Raw genomic sequence first — 18,195 nt, 5'->3', positions numbered from 1 at the left:
GGAAATTCACCTTAAGTCGCCAGCCAACGTAACAACCACTTTTATCAAGAATATACTTTATATTCCTATTGTATTACCTGATAAAACTAACTGAATCCCCACACATCAACTAACGTAGACACCACTGTGTGACTTCAGTTTAAACTTTTCCCGTGTTAAACTTTTCCCGTCTGAGTATTTCTTTTGATACCTGTCTAGCAATAGCCAATAGCCATCACTGACTCGTCCCCAGTCATCTCTTATGCGAAAATTGCTGAGACCCAGGGGCAGTCAGAACGACGGCGACCGTTTGAAACTGGTCCGGTGGTAAGAGGTTGTCCCCAGGGGCTATTCTTTTCGTTCATTACTTTTCTTTGCCGATTTTTTTTTTTTTTTTTGCTCCTATATGCTTTCCCCCGCCCCCACTAACTGCCCCTGGGTCTCCGGGATGATAGCCATCCACCTATACGAACTGTAATATTTACCAGGTGGAGTCTGGGGCCCCCGTTCTATTTACCTTCGGCTTTTTAACCGAGTGGGGGTCTCGTGCCCCCGGTTCAATCTCCCTGGGGTTTTTTACCGGGTGGGGTCTGGTGCCCCTCGGTAGAACATTGGGTCACGTATGTTGATTGGCTTAAAACTGGGCATCTATCATCACCTACTTGAAATTGCCTCGATGGGGAAGGGAAATGGGACGGAGGAAATGTTTCAAATTATACGCGTTTTACATGTGTTTAACTCAACAAGGAATCCTCGCTTAGACCACAGAGCAAAATAGAACTGCCGGGCAGTTAGAAGTGACCAGTGCAAGATATAAATGAAAGAGTCACGCTATATTTTATTTTTTAGTAGAAAGAAAACAACTCTGGCATCTCTACCTTCAAAGTCTTCAAAAGCGATCAAAGCGCCTTTGACCTTTAATACTGACGGCCGAGTATCGTATATCGCATGACACGCCTCAACATAACGCACTTCTTGTTGAACAGCAACAAAAAGAAATATAAACGCTACTGGGTCCGTCTAAAAGCCTTAGGCTTGGTTTAATTGTTAGCCAAAGAAGTGGTTAAACATTAACCACCCGGTTTAAAGCTATTTTCAGAAGCTTTTTTGTTTAGTTAAATATGCTACATTGCAAGGGAGGCGTGGTGGCCTAATGGTCAGCGCGCTACACTCTGGATCAAGCGGTCTGGGGTTCGAGCCTGGCCGCCATCATTGTTTTGTGTTCTTGGGCAAGACACTTAACTCTAATAGTGCCTCTCTCCACCCAGGTGTGTAAATGGGTACCGGCAAACTAATGCCGGGGGTTACCACTGTGATGGACTAGCATCCCATCCAGGGGGGAGGTGAAATACTCCTAGTCGCTTCATGCTACTGAAACCGGGTAAAGCTCCGGCCTGTATGGGCCACTAGGCTCGACGCAGACTTTATGTTAAATTGCAAAAGTAATATTTCTAACCATTTTCTGATGCAATTTTATTGAAACAGAACTTGCTAAACTCACTTAAGGCTTTCTTTCACTGAGAAAATCGTAACTTAAACTTTTAAAGATACAATATCTTTCACATGTGAAGATAACGATGGCGTTACGTTTAATTTGCTGACGAGTCTGCAATGTTTTTTTCATGATAAATGAGCTAAAACTAGTTGATATTTAGTTGAGAAATAATCGGATCTTCCATGGAAGTTTTCAGCAAACTTCGGTAATCAGTCCCAACAATTCGGAAATGTTCGTATGGCCTTCGGGAAACATTCGGAAAACTTCCGAATATGGTAAGTGCAATTTAATACTTCTTCAAGGCGTGACAATGCAGTTAGTTTTGTACAGGGGGGGGGGGGGGGGGGGGAGGGAGAGGAGGGAACTTCGCATCTTGCAAAGTTTAGGTGAGAACTCAGAAGATCCGTTCGCGTTCCTTGCTGGAACCATCTTACACTCTAAAGACTCCCGTGCTTTTCACTTCAACTGTATTACAGAGCTTCCTAATGTTTAAACAACCTGATCCGCCATACATACCATATGTATTACTTTGAGTTGACAGACACAGTGATTATGGCATGAGCTTGCACTTTTATCTGTCACGGTTACAAAGCTGTTTAAAGCTAAAAATCTATGTGTGTGACAACATGTCACGCTTCAAAGAAAACTGTCAGAACAACGTGACTAAGATGCTCTTACATCCTCCAGGCCAGGAATACTAAGTTACAATACTGTATTAATTATAATTCCATGCTGATCTTTTATTTCCAGCTAAGAGATAATGTCTTCTTCACTCTCAGGGAACGCAACGTCACAGACTTTCTGCAGCTTGTAAGTCACACGATCTAAAAAACAAAGTAAGGTGAGTCACGAAAACTTCACTTCTGTTTGTATATCTGTCAGCCCCTTGTCGGCTTGGTGGATACGATAGGTAAGGTAAAGTCTGCGTCGAGTCAAGTGGCCCATACATTCGGAGCTTATCCCGGTTTCCGAGGCATTAAGCGACTAGGAGTATTTCTACTCCCCCCTGAATGGGATGCTAGTCCATCGCAGGGTTACCCAAAGCATTAAATTCGCTGGCACCCATTTATACACCTTGGTGGAGAGAGGTACCATGAGAGTTAAGTGTCTCGCCCATGAACACAAAACAATGACCGTCAGGCGTGGCCAGGCCCGAACTCGGACCGCTCGATCCGGAGTCCAGCGCGGTAACCATTTGTCCACTGCGTCTCCCATACGGATTGGTGCGAAAATCGTGACTCGAAGAGTACCACTAAAACAAATGATACGTGTCGAGTCGGTGTTGCATAGAAGTAGCACGCGCGAGGATGTACATTTCCTCTCGTGCGCTCCTTGAAAACTCTTGTCCCCAAATGACGCCCACCATGCAAGGTATCGTTTATATAGTTAAAATTTAAAATTCTGATTTGACATTTCTTTCGCCGAATGGGCTATCTGCAGCAGCATCGGGAGAAAGAGAAACAAGGGTCGAGCGTTACGTGGTAAGAAATAGTTAAATTTGTCAAAATTCATTCAAGTGCTTTTGTGTCTGTCACGCCCAGGGAAACAAGTAAAATATAATTGGGCGGGTCAAAAACAAGACCAGGGGAGAGGGGGTGAAGCATAATGAGGGAGGGGTGGCAAGAAGTAGGGGCGCTCCTATTTGCCTTATGATATGATAAAACTAACAAAAACAACCTCTAGCTCTACAACAACCCGAACTTGTCGGTGTGGTTTTTGTCAGTTTATATGCAAAATAACCATGAACTTACCAACAAAGCAAAGGAAACTTTGTGGTGCCACCTTAAACCGAACAAACACCAAGTAAAATGGAATCCCAGCAGAAACAAACAGCAGGCAGTAAAACGATTGAAGTGGTGCCTCGTAGAACGGTGCAAACACCAAGTACGCTGAAACCATGACCATAAAGATAGGAATTCCGATCCATACCTATAAAGAAAAGCAATCTTCAACATAAAACAAATTACTAACGTCATGCGTTTTCACTGTTATTTTGGTAATTACCGTATTTACTCGAATAAACGCCGCCCCCGAATAAGCGCCGCCCTCGAATAAGCGCCGCATTTGGGACAAAAAAGTTAATAAGCGTCGCCCCCGAATAAGCGCCGCAGTCCTGATGCGGCGCTTATTCGATGAACTTCGTTGAACTAGAAATTGGCACTGCAAAGCAACAAGCTTGAACATTTCTTTTCATCAAGAGCGATGTTTTGCAGTTCAAAGTTTTTCTACTCAACATTCTTGCAATACGTAGTTCTGTGAATGTTTTGAACGCCGCAAACTTTGTCAAGGCAGCTAGCGCCACTTCTGTTGACGAATACTGACAATCAAAAGACGCTTTTTACAATTACTGTAAAAGATAAGATTTTTTGTGCCGTCCAAATTTTAAACAAGCGCCGCCCTCGAATGAGCGCCGCACTTGAGGCGCGAAAAATTAAATAAGCGCCGTGGCGCTTATTCGAGTAAATACGGTAAAGAAAATCGCAAACACATTAGCAACAGCAACGAGAACGTCGCTAAACAGGAGTTTTAACGATCAGGACAGTGGCTTTGTTCGTGTGTATTGTATCTTTGATACATTTCTTTGCCGTCTCCCTGTGAATTATTTTGGATAACGCTAACTGCGAAGGTGAAAGTTCTTCATGTTTCCGTTGCGTGCTGGTGAAATTCAGCTAACTAACTGATTCCTAGTACGAAAAATTGTACAACCAGTGCCATGTGCGGAAAAATGCGCAACCAGCGCAAAGGGCGGGAAAATATGGTAAGCCAAGTCACGTGTTATTTTTCATTGCTCCTGATTGGTTGGAAAAAGAGCTCATACTCTCTGATTGGTCAGAACACGTGGCATGAGTTTAAAACTTCCTTTTTAATTGTTACCTTATATGGTCGATGGGCATCAGGTCTTTTGTACCTCAACCAAAGGATGCTGGAGATTGAAACCCCATAACCCAACCAACCAAAGAACGTGAAGTAATTCAATAACACTTCAAAGGTGGTGGAATCAGGAATTAACATCAGCCATGAAATAATACTCTGAAATAAAACCAAGGAAAAACCACGTAAAAACCAACCTTCATTTTTACAAAAGACTTCATGTCTCTTTTCCCGCAATTTCGATCAGTCCTTGTCACCCCTCGAATCGTTCCTGTATTTTCCTTTTTGTGCGTAGTTTCAAGCTTAGTAAGGCACCGAAAAAGTAATTCTCTCTTTCTATTAGACCCCAAATAGTAATTCATTTTCCTCATGGTCATTAAAGGAGGCAAGCACTCAAATACACGAGGAATCGCAAATCGCATTTCCTACTAGAGAGACGGAGCTTACCGAGAAAATCAGCCCTGGAAGCGGTGTTCTTCTCTTGGTGTGAATCATTGCGAGGAATCGCGGAAGTTGACCCTCCCGAGCAGCGGCGAATGTTAATCTTAAACGTAGAATAACAATGTATGCGTAGAACTCAGAAACACTGCTACAGACATAGGGCACTAGATAGATATTTGGAAGTTTGTTTGACCATTTTGAAATGAGTGCAATCTTTTGACCCTTAGCCTCGTTTTCGCTTTCAGATTTGACTTTCGGCGTTAAAAAACGGAAGACTGAAATTAAGGCTACATCGACTGCCTGTTGCATGTAATGTTGCAGCCTACTTACGGGCCTTTTAACAAACCTAATTTCTTGTTTTATCTCTAAACTCGGCTGAATTCCTGCTCAGGCTTCCTAAGGTTATGTTACCCACAGTTGCAATTATTGTATGTCACGTGACGTTATTATCTGTGGGTCTTTAACCTCTAGGGATTGTTTGCAAACAGTTAAATCTAGTTGCATACCTTCCTCCTGCAAAAGCATTTCCATTCGCAGTTCCAAACGTGGAACAAGCAACAAGTATTGGAATGGTCCATGCCATGACTCCATATAACCGGTTTGCCAAGGTCTGTTGAGAGAGAAAGGGCATGGAAAAATTGCGCAGAAAATGAGAGGGTTAGTAAGTAAGGTACTTTTTCCGTCGAGGCTATTTTAAAACCGCCATGAAGGGACAAAACAACCACTCAAACAGTATTCAGTATTAAGGTTAAGTCTGCTTCAAATTACATCATGTTTTTTCTTATCCTCGGATTTCAGAGTAGCTTGTACAGCTAATATCTCCGAGCACTTTCAACAGTACACACTTGCACATTGATTGGGCAAAGACCAGACCACAACACCGGGAACTCCATGCCCTACCCTTTACGATAAGTGTGTGGGTTCTTTTACGTCTTCCCTGTTGACCATAACACTAAAGATGCAGGAGACGGGGCCTACGGTTTATCGTCCTTATCCGAGAAGACTAGAATATCTAACCATTTGCAGATGCCATTGCATTGCTTCGAGCCAATTGGCCCATACCGCCGGAGCTTTAATATCCTGGTTTCTGTAGTATTAAGCTATTAGGAGTATTTCTACTCCACCTAGATGGAATGCCAGTCCATCCGGGGGTTAAGGCAAGGCATTTTAATTAAGAACCTTCGATTAACGTGTGCAAACCTTTAATCTTAATCTTAGCCATTGCTGACATAACACGGCCACAAAGCAGATTATATAGATGTCTCACAAAGTGACTTCGGGGGGAGGGGTACGCTTGGCTGTGCTTACCACCGCGACAGCATCAGAATCCAGAACTTCCTGTGGTGTAAGCACCGTGAAGTATCCAATATTACCAGCAAATAACATGACGTCACAAGGGGAATACCGATCCAGACAGTGAGAGGAAGATTTCTGAAAACAAAACATCCAAGGGGTTTTGAAACATTCATTTTTTTCTGTATTTGTTAATTCATTAATGTTTTCTGTCAGCCTCACCTGTTGGGATTCTTGATCTCCTCAGTAACAAAGTTCAACTGATTCCTGAGAAAATATGGTAGGAATAAAAAATTGTTATCCGTTGAATGCTTTGACGTTTTCTCAATTGATTGTCCGTTTTCTTAGCATTAGCTGCATTTTTTGCCTTCGTTTATGGACTGGTCAAGAGGGCCGTTAAGGGTTACTGTGTAGCAATGAGACAGTAATCTAACTTTTGTTTTGTAATATACCGAGGAAATTTTGCATGCTCTTTTAAAAGCAAAAGCGTCTAGGAGTAAAAAGAAATGGATGCGAACTTTTCGTGATGTGCACAGAGCGGGAGAGGAGAGAACGTACTCTAACCTAGTCAGAAAAAAAAGGAACAAAAAACCCGTCACTCTGTACATAACGCGAATTTTGCATTACGACTCAGGAAAATCCAGGAAAGTTGGATCTGGTGAAAACACGAAGAGTTTTCGACTCGTTAGCCAATCAGGACACAGTACGAACACCCCCGAAAGGTTTAATGATGGCTCATAGTTAGGGCACTCTGAGAGCGAATTACATGTAGCCGATAAAGCGGTTTTCACTTGGGCGTCGAAAGCAATTTTCGTTTGCTTTGGTTTTGCATTACTACGCTTAGTGATTGGCTCAAAAACATCGCGCCACTTTCTCAGCCAATCAGAAGTAACCAACTGAACCAATTGTGTTTCGCTGGCGTACGTTTTCCCGCGCTTCAAGCCGGCTTCATGTGTTCGCTTTTAGTTTTCATTGGCGCACTGGAATGTATGTGTCCTTTGTGATTGGCCAGAGTGAGTACCTTGGTTTGTTTTTACGACACTCATTTGAAAACTGCTCTAAACGCTACGCTGGTTCGCGCCTTGTGCTAAAAGTTGACGAGTAAAACTGCTTTGCTTTTTATCCACTTTCTACTCACCATCCATCGTACGGAAACAACCCATTGTAGAAAGCGTAGGCGAGTAGTCCAATCTTCGGACTGGTGCCAGCAAATCCGTTTTCTAAACTAGAAGTGTGGCCTGAAACAAACACAGATACACTATGGTTTTATGCGGGATACTGCCAGCCATTCAAAAAGCGCAGGGAACTATGTTACAGCCAACCGACGACAAGCTGGAGAACTAGAGAAAAACGCGGGAAACTATGTTAACGCCTACCAGCGACAAGTAGGGGAATCGGGGAAAGTAGAGAAAAGCGCGGGAAAACATGTTAGCGCGTGCCTACCGGCGACAAGTAGGGGAAAGTAGAGAAAAGCGCGGGAAAACATATCACCGCCTTCCGGCGACAAACTGGGCCGGAGAAAACGAGTAATTGGAGAAAGCGCGGGAAAGGTGTCAGAAGCCACGTATGTTTGGGGACTACCGTTACAGGCAGGGGAAAGTAGAGAAGAGCGCGGGAAAACATTTTAACGCCTACCGGCGACAAGTAGAGGGAGGTGTAGAAAAGCGCGGGAAAACATGTTACCTCCTACCGGCGACAAGCTGGGAAATTTAGAAATATATGTAAATATGGAAAAGCGCGGAAATAGTGTTAAAAGCTGCGTATGTTTGGAGACCACCGTTATTGGTAAATTGAAGTTTTTAATGCAGTCAATTTAAAATTATTATTTTCAGTAGTTTTTACCTTGTGCTAAGCGAACCAGCCCTGTGACTATCAGCATCACAATGGCGATCATCTTGGCAGCAGTGAAAACAATCTGCACTCTAGTGGCCCACTTCACGCTTGCGCAGTCAGTTGACGAATAAGATTACACCTGTGGATTTCAAGAATATTCTAAGAAATTATGTTAAACAGATATGCATGCCAAAGTAGCGATGTGCCTGTCAAGAATCCTCTTTTATAAGACTCTGGGCTCTTAGCAGGGGAGTAGCCAGTTTTCTATAGAGCTGTAGGCGTGGCTGCTTCTAGGGGGTGGGTGGGTATGTTCCCGATAAAGACCTTCAATAGTGCAATTCTTCAGCACCTAAATTTTGACATTTTATTACAAAGAAAGGGCCAGGTTTTCACTCATCGCTAAATATATAAACGCACTTGTCTTTAACAACTGTCACGTTCACCCTATTACTTTGCCTCTATAGAATTCTCCCGATTTTCTAGTTGCAAGAGACTTGATCAAGAGGGTCTCAATGGGGTTAACCGTTAGCCGTAAAACGGCCAAAAATTTAGCCGTTAGGCGTAAAAATTGGAAAATTTTAACCGTTAGCCGTAAAATATGTTAACCGTAAAAAATCGGCCAGTAATTATAAATAAAACAAACCAGATTACTTCATCGTCCCAGAATGGTCCTAAGGCCTAAAATATGTTTTTCAATAATGGAAATTAATTTTTAACTTTTAAAAACAATGGAAATCAATGGAAATTAATTTTTAACTTCTGTTAACCGTAATGGAAAAAATTAACCGTTAGCCGTAAAAAAGCCCAAATTTTAACCGTTAACCGTAAAAGCCACCACCCCATTGAGACCCTCGATCAACCGCGAAAGGATACTTATAATACATACTTTCTTCTTTCGCATCTTTAAAATGTTCCAGCCTTACCGGTAGTTACTTTCTATTGCGCATTTAAAAAATAAGAATGGGCTAAGCTGTAAGCCCGGGCATACGGGCCTATAGGCTAGCAACGCATCTGCTTAGGACTTTTTGTGACAGAGCACTCGTAGGACCCTTGCTGACAGGGCACTCGAAGACAGAACAATTTTTTAACCCTTCTTGGCAAGGCACTCTTAGGACCCGTCTTGAGAGGGCAGCTGAAGGGGCACTCTCATTCTTCTTCAGGGAGCTTTGCTCCTCCTATGAAGCGTTTTTCAATTTACTTGATCTCTACAACTTGCATGGTTAATTTATTCAGAATCATTTTCTTTTTTCCCCGCTCATGAACTCTTCTAGATCCACTATGACAAGCTGGATTCAGCACGCAGCCCTTGCACTGGTTTGAGTTTATATGGACAGGAGGGTTACCTCACCTACCCGGGGTCCCCCACCTCCATGTAAACAGGCCCTTAGGTAGTAAGCGAGATATTGCGTGACATGCGAGATTGTGCGTGAACGTACCAGATTATCTCAGGGCATTATAATTCACAAGCAGGGCGTACAACTGTTTTGAAAAGTTTAAATATAATCCTGCATGAGAATTTAACACAAAATCAACTTTTATTAAACCTACCCATTGCTGCTGCCACTATTAGCTTTACGAGTGGCATAAGGTCTTCTCGACCACCACAACCTGGAAAGAAAGGCTCGATGATATACGCGCCAAACACCAGTAGAATCATCACGCCAGACGGCTTCGAAAACAACACAAAAACCCAAGAGTAGAGAAATGCTGGAAGCGCTCCGTACGCCTCAAGGAGGTAGGGGTATTCGGCGCCTGATTTGGGAATCAGAGTTCCTAACTCGCAGTAGCACAAAGCACTAAATAAAGCAATCATTCCACAAAGAGTCCACATGACAAGAGACATTCCTACAGAACCGACGTACAGGAGAACCCATTTTGGAGTTGCGAAGATGCCTGAGCCGATTATTGTGCCAACGAGAAAGGAAATTGCTCCTGGGAGTCCCAGGGAACGTTTTAGGGAGATTGGCGTTGCCTGCGAATCGCCATCTTGGTTATCCGTTAGCATGTTTTGACGTTGTTCTTGCTCAGCCTCCGCCATGACCACAGCTGAAAATTAGTCAGCACTGTGTAGTCAGTGTAAATAGAAGCTTGTGAGTAGGTCACCTCTTGACTTCAGTCTCATTCCATGACATTCGCAGTCACGGAGGGCCACTACCCGAAATCTTCGTTGTATAAGGGTGAACCGGGTAGTCAGTTCTTATCCACAACCCAACGTAAATTTGAGTGAAATTTATAGTAATTTATAAAAGGAATAAAAGGAAGAAAATTATTATTAGGAACACCAACAGACAGTTGACCCCCACGCAAGAGCACTCGAGGTTGTCAGGGGACTGTTTGGTGTCCGTCTACTAATTTTAAACTTTAAATTCTAATGTTATATCAAATCTTCAATATTTCTTATTTCTCTAAATTTTACAACTCCTTTAAGAAAAACGATCTCCTCCCAAAAATCACCCAAATATTTACACAACAGCTCTAAACATAGTTTTATGGGACGAGCACAGACTTTTTGCATTGCTTAAAAAGCGAACTAGATATTTCCCAAAAACTCATGAAAAGCGGCAGAAAAAGAACCTTTATGTTTAAGTCCTCGCCTTAAAAGGGCTTTGTCACGAATTTGAACAGTCAAAATTTATACTCGTGATCTAGAAAACCTAACTGGGATGGAAATGGACTACAAGAAGAACTACAGGACCCTACAGCCAAGTATTGGTTTCAGTCCGGTTTCCAAATCGCGTCGTTGGTTGTTTTTCTTCTCCGTGCAAAATGATTTTATTTTTTCATGTATTTAATAATAATAATAATAATAATAATAATAATAATAATAATAATAATAATAATAATAATCATTTGTATAGCGCCCTTTCCATACGTTCAAGGGCGCTTGACAATGTTAAAAAGTAAAATATTAATTAAATAAATTACAATTTACTTTGAATTTAAAAAATAAAATATGATTAATATAAAAAGGCCTCTCTAAGACTTGATAATTTTAAAAAGCATTTCTTCATGGTCTCATGATAAAGATGGAATCTACAAAATAACCTGACTCATCGCTACATTCCAGGAGGGGGGTTACTTTCGTAACTTTTTACGGTTCTGCGTCATAACCTTTTGTTTTTGAGGGAGCGAAACTAACTTTTCGCGTGCTGTTCACAAAGTCTAATAATTAAAGCTCTAGACTTGCTAACAAGTCGAGCACACAGAGTACCAAACCGGAAACGAAAAGCGAACGCTCGATTTTTTTTTTTTTGCTCTAAAATTAATCCATTGCGTCACCACACGACAGACAATTTGAATATTCGGCTATACGGGTATTAACAGTATGTTAGTTGCTGGCAAGGGATTTTGACGTCCATTTATTTGACCGGTCATGAAGAAATATTTCCATTCCTTTGTTTTCACTTGGTGAAAAAGCGTATACTGCTTGCAGTCTAGTCTAGGTCCGAAAGGTTATGACAGGAGAAGTCAAAGAGGGAGGGGTTGCAAGATCAACAAGAAGTTGGAAAAGCAAAAAATCAAGGAATGAAAAAAGAATGTATTAAATATTAGTACATACTGTACGAGAAAAGTAGATAATAACACTAGGAACCCGAAAATGCCGAGGATATAAATAACTTCCGTTACCTCCTTCTTGTTGCTGATTTAACGCGTCAGTTACGTTTTCGTTTTCGTTTCATTGCACCGCTTAAGACTTAGCACAATAAAACAAGACGGGGAATCGTATCACAACCTACACTCATTGGTAAGCAACCATGCATTACTTAACAGATAAATGCACTCTGCAGCCGGCATTTTGTTAGATACAACAGCTTGCTGGCCACGCCGCTTTCGCAACAAGAATAGAGCTACTATGATGTCTGTGATGGATATTTATACTAGCTCTTTCTGTCAGTTTAGGATGTGCAAGTTGATATTTGTAAGCGTCCTTCTTTGCCAAACAATACTTTATATCCAGGGTGGTTTAGCGGATACACTATGGCCCAGAGATACTTATGGTGAGTTCAAGAAACTAAATTTATGCAGCAAAGGGGATTAGGAAAAATCAATGTGATCGATCATCCGTACTCTAAATGCTTCAAAAATGCGACGTTAAATCGATGTTATGTAAGTTTGTGAACAGCTCTAGAAAAAAGATTTTGTTAGTTGCGTGGGTTGCGTGTTCGGCAAGGTTGCCGTAAGCTCAGTAGCATATGGGAATTCGATCTGTTTCGTTATCCAGCGGTATAAAAGTCAGTGCTCGCAATTTTTCAAGAGCATTATCTCATATTTTATAAATATACGCGGCTGGTTGAAATATGAGTGATATATTTTGCTTTCCATAAACGCTAAAAGTAAATTTGAAACTTATCCGTCCTGAAGTGCGGTTATCCAGACCGCTAGACGTCTTTAATCGAGCGGGGAGTCCTACACTAAAAGGATCGAAAGGACGATTTCATTGCTTCTTAAACTATAATTGCCTTATGACAAATCATTTTATTTATTCTCAGATATAAATTAAGGTTTAGGAACCCTGTGTAACAAGCCGCTTTTAAAAAGACACAAACTTGAAGCTGAGTTTCCTTGTTGGTGAAAGATCATCAGACGTCTACTGAAAGATTTTTGTACACCCCCTTATTGACCGCCTTGACTGATTCCCCATTCGCCGATTCAGTTTCGATCCATCAGTTCGTTCACATTGATATAGCAGAGCGAGACAGAAAGTATAACTTGAACGTAAACGTTTTTAACTAGCGAAGCGCGCGAGCTCGAGGTTTAAAAATAGAATGCAAATGACTATACCCTAGGCGTTTTCTTTCGTTTCAAAAAAGTGTTTTAGGAACACCGGCTTCCAGTTTGTCTGTCTGAGTCTTGTATGAGTCATGACATCACTAGCACGCTTCGCTATTGGCTGAGACAAAACACAGTGCGGACCGGTAATTCTTTATTGCCAACGAGACAGCCGAGCCAAGAGGTGAGGCTGTCGAGGCGGCAGAATCATAGAGCCGTGTGCGTATGAGTGTATAGGCAGAGAAAATCTTACGTTCTGCGTAAGGGACTTTTTTTTTGACCATATTTGGGTGTAAGTAAACCCCATATTTGGGTTGTATTGTTCTTCCCAACTGGTTCCCAGTCTCTCACTCCTTGCTAAAGAGCAAATGACCAAAATGGCGTCCACGCGGCTCGCTGTTAAAATTTTCAATGTGGTCATTCATCCCTTTACCGATAAATACACCTTTAGGGAACTATAAATCGAAAGAGAATGCCCTACAGAATATTCGACTGCCGAAAAAATGGACATCAAGGTCTTCAAAGCGATGAAATAATCTTTCGACTTTGGAGTCCTTTGATTTACGATCGAAGAGAGACATGAAAATCAAAAGCGGACTGTTGACTTCAAATAGAGTTTTCTTGACTTATGAGAATGCTGAAGTCGGGTAAATGCTTCCTTTTAGTGTTGATTGTGTTAATAGTAATTTTTGACCGATGATTTATTCCAAATCAAATACCGTTTATATTTTATTTGGCACGCATTTCGCTCCGCGTAATAATAACAGCCAATTCAAAGCGACGCTCACTAAAATTACTGCATGTCATACACACAAGAAAGTCAAAAGTTGTTTGCTTCTAACAGCAAATGTAATGTTAACTTGAATAAAAATTTTGTCTCCAAATAATCCTTGACCATTCAAGTTAGCGTAGCAGACATCTGTGTACGTTTTTTAGTGTGTTTAAAAGAGCGCGCGATCGCGAGAATACGCGCGCTGGAAACTACGGCGCCTGCTACGCATGCTATCAAGCCTGTGTCATTTATGAACACCAGAGAAATAGCCCTTTTATTGTATATTACCTAAAATACAATGTAGTTCTATCAAAAACCATTCAATATCTGTTGTTATGAACAAACATGAGTATTTCGCTCATTGGCACTTACCGATAGGTACAACTAGTTTAGCTTGACAAACACCCAGTTCGTAACTCAGTATCCTCTTGGAACAAGGGGGGGGGGGGGGGGGAGAAACTTCCTTTGTTACACGACTCAAAAAGTAATCATAGCGGTGCCGGGCAACCGAGGCTGCGCAGTAGCTATCGAATGATTGCTAAGGGTGTAGTGAATAGCTTAAAAAAGGTCATTATTTAGTTCGCATGATTTGGTCTTGGCCGTGCACAAAACACAATAGTTATTTGCATTTTGATTGCTGCTTTGAAGTCTTCCGGACATCAAAACAACAAACAGTGATAACGGTGACCAGTCTGGCAAAAGTAAGGCTTGTGAATTATACTAAATCAAAAATAGCTCCAATGGTTCTGAAATTATTTCCCATTTTTGGTTGTTAACTTTCAACTGTGACAAATTTTTCGCTTTTTATTCCACGCCGCCAAAACATTATCAGTGATGTGAGACATTAGGTGAGAAATCTGGCTGAAAATGCCAAAAACATCTCAGCGGCGTAAAAAATCAAACGCAAACACCGCGACTGTATCAACTAAAATACAAAAGAATGCCATGCAACGCTGAATTCGCATACAGTCTCGTAATATAGCCTTATTTATTTCGGGCGTATTTATTTGCAACATACGCGTATAGCCGTCGCGTTTGCTCGTTGGAATTTTTTATTGTTTTTAGCTCGAAAACAATAAAAAATTCCAACGAGCAAATGCGACGGCTATATGCTTACGTTGCAAATAAATACGTCCTTTAGACTAGCTTCAAATCAATAATAATAATAATAATAATAATAATAATAATAATAATAATAATAATAAAAAATAAAAATAATAATAATAATAATAAATTATAATCTTCCAGATTTGCAACTGTTCCTGAACAACGACGGTCAAGACTGTTTGAAACGCGTTAATGGGACTGGGGCGTTTCTCATATACGATACTTCATTTACACCGGAACAAGAAAGACAAGTTCTACTCGACATCTTCTCATCAACAAATGGTCAACAGTGGTACGAGAGGCGCGGATGGAATAGTTCGACATCTCACTGTTCCTGGTATGGCATCACTTGCCACAACAACACATACATCAAAGCTATTGCTTTACCTTACAACAACTTGGATGGCATTCTTCCTTCGAATCTGTGGAAAATCCGTAACTTGTTTGCTCTGTGCATGCCTGGTAACCCAAAGCTACGGGGACACATTGGCGACTTTTTGTTTGGAAATATGAGCAAATTGCTGACCTTCGTATTCTCCGCTTCTTCTGTTGCTGGACATATTCCTCAAGATTTTGTAAACATGACAAGTCTCCAGGTCTTCATAGGCAGTCCCATGGACGGTGAAGGCTTCACTGGCCATTTACCAGAAGACTTGGGAAATATGGCAGAGTTGAGATTTCTGAGTCTTGGTGGAAATAATCTAACTGGTCAGATACCAAGAAGCATTTCTAGACTACAAAGGCTATGGTATCTTGACCTAAGAAATACGCCTGCTATGATGCAAGGACACCTAAGTGACTTATTCGCAATTCCTTCGTTATCCTATTTGTTCATATCCGGAGTTAAATTAATAGGAGAGATGCCTAACAATTTGCCAGAAAAATTAATGTATCTTGTTCTACCTGGAAATAACATTTCAGGAAAGTTTCCACAAACATTTCCGAACACTTCCCGTCTCTGGGTATTAGATCTTGCCAACAATCACCTGACAGGGGATATCCCAGGTCAATTGCTTCTTTTGCCAAGTATTGGTATCATAGACTTGTCACAAAACAAGTTTTCTTCAATTAACCGAAGGGAGGCCGTGGTCTAGCAAATGCCAACACAACTCTTAGATCATACGTTTCTTTGGCTGAAAATAGGAATTTGACAATTAATTTCACAAGTTTTATGAGTCTTTTCAAGGGAAGCGGAGCAACTCCATTAATTATCAATGTAAGTTTTTGTAACATAAAGACCCATTTTCTTCCAGACGTCTTCTACCTGCCAACACTTTCCACCTGCGATTTACGTGGTAACAATTTTTATGGCCCTATACCCGATATCCTTGCAGATTTGACAGTGCTGTCTTATCTCGATGTTTCTAAAAATAACTTGTCGGGTGGTCTTCCCGAAGGAACTCAAAACTTGATCGCCCTCCAATACCTGGATATTTCTGGAAATCCTCTTAATGCTCAAAGGAATCAGCATATCGTCCAACTTGTTTCTTCCTGACTTTTTAAGAATGACAAGACCGCCTGAAGGTAACAACTTTACTTGTCCTCAAGGACGACTCACATTCAACAATGGACGCATTCGCTTGGATCCAACATTTTACGAATACAGATATTGCGTCTGCGATGCAGATTTCTACGGAGGGAATGGCTTGTGCAAGAAATGCATGGATGGCGGCAATTGCCCTCAGTTTGCCTTCACTGAATCAGACGATCTCCGCCCAAACATCATGACATTGCGCAGTGGCTACTGGCCGTCACCTAATCCTAACAATGCCACTCATCTTGTCAAGTGTCCTGTATCAGCTGCATGCAATCCATCAGGTTCCTGCACCTGTCGCCTCGACACATCATCAACACACACCAACGTATCCCACAGGCCTTTAGTGTCGTCTCTTATCACAACATGCAATCACTCCTGCATCTGTCATCCAGGAAACACAGACAGATTTTGCTCTCGTTGTGAAGACGGATTTTACAAAATTGGTGGACTGTGCTTTAAGTGTAGCAAAGGCGATCACACATACTGGCTATGTGTTTATTCCTGTCTTTGCCGTGTCTTTTCTTGCTTTGCTTTGGTCATATTTTTATTTTAAATTGAAACCTGTCAAATGGTTTGCTGTTACCGCGGTTCATTTTCTCCTGATGTTAACCTTTATGTTGTTGGAATTCCTACCCGCTTGGATTTTCAAATTAAACCTGGTGGTTTTTGTGTTATGTATGACTAGCAGAGGAAAAGCTGCCCGATCTCTCATCAGCATCGCAGTGTTTTACATTCAGACTATGGATTTCATGGTATCCAGTGCCAACGTTTGGCCTCAACAGGTCGTAGCAGCTCAAAACTACTTGAGCAGCTACTGGAATCTGTATTTTCCTTCCCTTTCCTGCGATTTACCATCTCTTTTCACTCCCGTTGGTAAGTTTGCTTTTCTGTTTCTCCTCCCCGTTGCCTGCATGGCAACAGTGGGTCTGTATTTTATGATCTTGAGGACTTTCAACAAGTTCCGTCCACACGAACGACGCATGGAAAACGTTCGTTTCAAATGTCGCTAAAGTGCCTTCTTTTGTCTCAGCTTTAGTTACTTCCCCATTGTCAAGCAAACTCTATCCGTTCTACGCCCTTGCCACAGTGACCGTGACATCCTTTACATGCCTAACTCCCCCTGGATAGAATGCACCTCTCACACTTACAACATACTGACCGCACTTGGTGCCGTCTCTGTTGTGTTCTATGTGATTGGCTTTCCTTTGCTTCTCATCTCTATGATATTTGTTTTCTTTCGAAAGCGAAACATAATGAGTCCTGAAGAGCGCCAGAAACTTGATGCTTGGCTTGGCCCCGTCTATCTACCTTACAAACCAAAGTATCAGCGCTACTTTGAGATTTTCATGCTTCTTCGCCGCCTAATTCTCGCCATAGCGTTGTCTATAATTCCCTCTTCCTCCACTTTGCAAACCTTTGTGGTTTGGCTAATACTTATGGTTTCAGCCATGATTCATTTACGTTTACAGCCTTATAAGGAAAAACCCAGTAGACCATACGCTCAAGAGAATTTTTTCGAGCCCCTGGTGCTTTTTGTGTTGGCCATGTCTTTCATGCTGTTGAGGTTTTTAGACAATTCGTTCACAGGCGCATTTGTGTGGGTTGTAATGATTGTCAATACATGTGTTTTGGTTGTTCTAGTGGTAACTATTTTCTATGTCCTTATTTCTACTGGTAACGGTCGCGACAATGGTAATTTTGACCAAAGTGGTAATGGCGAATGCGATACGAGTGCAAGGGAAGATGAAAGTAGCGGTGATAACGATAGAAGCCATTTGCTACCAGTTGACGTACCTATGGATGATGCCGCTTAAAGTATTAACCTAAAAGACTGTTTCCCTTTTCAAAGTTAAACTTTAGATAACTGAACAGGGACTACATATTTACAAAATAGTTTTAAGGGTAGATATATTGCATATAAATTATGTACGTTATTCGGTATGGAACAGATTTTTCTACTCCTAGATACAACACTGTTACTTATGGAAAGCACTCTTTGCGTTATGTAGGACCCAAACTATGGGGAAAACTTTCTACGGCTGACAGATCAGCCAAGACACTGCAGGCTTTCACAAACCGTATTCGCAAAAAAGATAT

At 41.5% G+C, this 18,195-nt stretch overlaps 2 pseudogenes across 2 annotated transcripts; one reads left to right on the top strand and one right to left on the bottom strand.

Annotated features, from left to right (window-relative positions):
* Window positions 1-1,488: 1,488 nt before the first annotated feature.
* Window positions 1,489-10,043, bottom strand: LOC144664079 (b(0,+)-type amino acid transporter 1-like; annotated as a pseudogene). The gene is made up of 10 exons (XR_013572747.1): window positions 9,461-10,043; window positions 7,922-8,051; window positions 7,218-7,317; window positions 6,302-6,346; window positions 6,095-6,217; window positions 5,293-5,396; window positions 4,793-4,889; window positions 4,349-4,504; window positions 3,226-3,403; window positions 1,489-2,298 (listed from the first exon to the last, which is right to left on the bottom strand). The product of XR_013572747.1 is annotated as a b(0,+)-type amino acid transporter 1-like (transcript).
* Window positions 10,044-11,495: 1,452 nt separating this feature from the next.
* On the top strand, window positions 11,496-18,037 carry LOC144662928 (uncharacterized; annotated as a pseudogene). Its single transcript, XR_013572561.1, has 2 exons — window positions 11,496-11,910; window positions 14,703-18,037. The product of XR_013572561.1 is annotated as an uncharacterized LOC144662928 (transcript).
* Window positions 18,038-18,195: the final 158 nt, after the last annotated feature.

Source organism: Oculina patagonica, chromosome 8 (genome assembly GCF_052425735.1).
Source record: "Oculina patagonica isolate OP01 chromosome 8, crgOcupat, whole genome shotgun sequence".
Taxonomy (NCBI): Eukaryota; Metazoa; Cnidaria; class Anthozoa; order Scleractinia; family Oculinidae; genus Oculina; species Oculina patagonica.
The sequence above is the reverse complement of the archived record's forward strand: the minus strand, read 5'-3'. Positions and strand labels throughout refer to the sequence as shown.